The following is a 2,500-nucleotide window of genomic DNA, read 5'->3' as shown; positions in this document are numbered from 1 at the left end:
GCTGTGTTGGTCTCCATGTGTGTTGGTCTCCATGTGTGTTGGTCTCCATGTGTGTTGGTCTCCATGTGTGTTGGTCTCCATGTGTGTTGGTCTCCATGTGTGTTGGTCTCCATGTGTGTTCGTCTCCATATGTGTTCGTCTACATATGTGTTTGTCTCTATGTGTGTTGATCTCCATGTGTGTTCGTCTCCAAGTGTGTTCGTCTCCATGTGTGTTGGTCTCCATGTGTGTTGGTCTCCATGTGTGTTGGTCTCCATGTGTGTTGGTCTCCATGTGTGTTGGTCTCCATGTGTGTTCGTCTCCATGTGTGTTCGTCTCCATATGTGTTCGTCTACATATGTGTTTGTCTCTATGTGTGTTGGTCTCCATGTGTGTTGGTCTCCATGTGTGTTCGTCTCCATGTGTGTTCGTCTCCATGTGTGTTTGTCTCCATGTGTGTTCGTCTCCATGTGTGTTCGTCTCCATGAGTGTTGGCCTCCATGTGTGTTCGTCTCCATGTGTGTTCGTCTCCATGTGTGTTCGTCTCCATGTATGTTCGTCTCCGTGTGTGTTCGTCTCCATGTGTTTTCGTCTCCATGTGTGTTCGTCACCATATGTGTTCGTCTCCATGTCCGTTCGTCTCCATGTGTGTTCTTCTCCATGTGTGTTCGTCTCCATGTGTGTTTGTCTCCATGTGTGTTGATCTCTATGTGTGTTCGTCTCCATGTGTGTTCGTCTCCATGTGTGTTCGTCTCCATGTGTGTTCGTCTCCATGTGTGTTCGTCTCCATGAGTGTTCGTCTCCATGTGTGTTCGTCTCCATGAGTGTTGGCCTCCATGTGTGTTCGTCTCCATGTGTGTTCGTCTCCATATGTGTTCGTCTCCATGAGTGTTGGCCTCCATGTGTGTTCGTCTCCATGAGTGTTGGCCTCCATGTGTGTTCGTCTCCATGTGTGTTCGTCTCCATGTGTGTTCGTCTCCATGTGTGTTCGTCTCCGTGTGTGTTCGTCTCCATGTGTTTTCGTCTCCATGTGTGTTCGTCACCATATGTGTTCGTCTCCATGTCCGTTCGTCTCCATGTGTGTTCTTCTCCATGTGCGTTCGTCTCCATGTGTGTTTGTCTCCATGTGTGTGCGTCTCCATGTGTGTTCGTCTCCATGTGTGTTCGTCTAAATGTGTGTTGGTCTCCATGTGTGTTCGTCTCCATGTGCGTTCGTCTCCATGTGTGTTCGTCTCCATGTGTGTTCGTCTTAATGTGTGTTCGTCTCCATGTGTGTTGATCTCCATGTGTGTTCGTCTCCATGTGTGTTGATCTCCATGTGCGTGCGTCTCCATGTGTGTTCGTCTCCATGTGTGTTCGTCTCCATGTGTGTTCGTCTCCATGTGTGTTCGTCTCCATGTGTGTTCGTCTCCATGTGTGTTCGTCTCCATGTATGTTCGTCTCCATGTGTGTTCGTCTCCATGTGTGTTCGTCTCCATGTGTGTTCGTCTCCATGTGTGTTCGTCTCCATGTATGTTCGTCTCCGTGTGTGTTCGTCTCCATGTGTTTTCGTCTCCATGTGTGTTCGTCACCATATGTGTTCGTCTCCATGTCCGTTCGTCTCCATGTGTGTTCTTCTCCATGTGTGTTCGTCTCCATGTGTGTTTGTCTCCATGTGTGTTGATCTCTATGTGTGTTCGTCTCCATGTGTGTTCGTCTCCATGTGTGTTCGTCTCCATGTGTGTTCGTCTCCATGTGTGTTCGTCTCCATGAGTGTTCGTCTCCATGTGTGTTCGTCTCCATGAGTGTTGGCCTCCATGTGTGTTCGTCTCCATGTGTGTTCGTCTCCATATGTGTTCGTCTCCATGAGTGTTGGCCTCCATGTGTGTTCATCTCCATGAGTGTTGGCCTCCATGTGTGTTCGTCTCCATGTGTGTTCGTCTCCATGTGTGTTCGTCTCCATGTGTGTTCGTCTCCATGTGTTTTCGTCTCCATGTGTGTTCGTCACCATATGTTTTCGTCTCCATGTTCGTTCGTCTCCATGTGTGTTCTTCTCCATGTGTGTTCGTCTCCATGTGTGTTTGTCTCCATGTGTGTGCGTCTCCATGTGTGTTCGTCTCCATGTGTGTTCGTCTAAATGTGTGTTGGTCTCCATGTGTGTTCGTCTCCATGTGCGTTCGTCTCCATGTGTGTTCGTCTCCATGTGTGTTCGTCTTAATGTGTGTTCGTCTCCATGTGTGTTGATCTCCATGTGTGTTCGTCTCCATGTGTGTTGATCTCCATGTGCGTGCGTCTCCATGTGTGTTCGTCTCCATGTGTGTTCGTCTCCATGTGTGTTCGTCTCCATGTGTGTTCGTCTCCATGTGTGTTCGTCTCCATGTGTGTTCGTCTCCATGTGTGTTCGTCTCCATGTGTGTTCGTCTCCAAGTGTGTTCGTCTCCATGTGTGTTCGTCTCCATGTGTGTTCGTCTCCATGTGTGTTCGTCTCCATGTGTGTTCGTCTCCATGTGTGTTCGTCTCCATGTGTGTTCGTCTCCATGTG

The 2,500-nt window shown here is 48.9% G+C and overlaps 1 protein-coding gene across 1 annotated transcript in view; it reads left to right on the top strand.

The window, feature by feature from the left end:
• LOC138852703 (protein doublesex-like) overlaps positions 1 to 2,500 on the top strand; it is a 398,114-nt gene that overhangs the window by 185,161 nt on the left and 210,453 nt on the right. The gene's annotated exons all lie outside the window — the stretch shown is intronic.

The sequence above is a fragment of the Cherax quadricarinatus genome, chromosome 14, assembly GCF_038502225.1.
Source record: "Cherax quadricarinatus isolate ZL_2023a chromosome 14, ASM3850222v1, whole genome shotgun sequence".
Taxonomy (NCBI): domain Eukaryota; kingdom Metazoa; phylum Arthropoda; class Malacostraca; order Decapoda; family Parastacidae; genus Cherax; species Cherax quadricarinatus.
The sequence above is the reverse complement of the archived record's forward strand: the minus strand, read 5'-3'. Positions and strand labels throughout refer to the sequence as shown.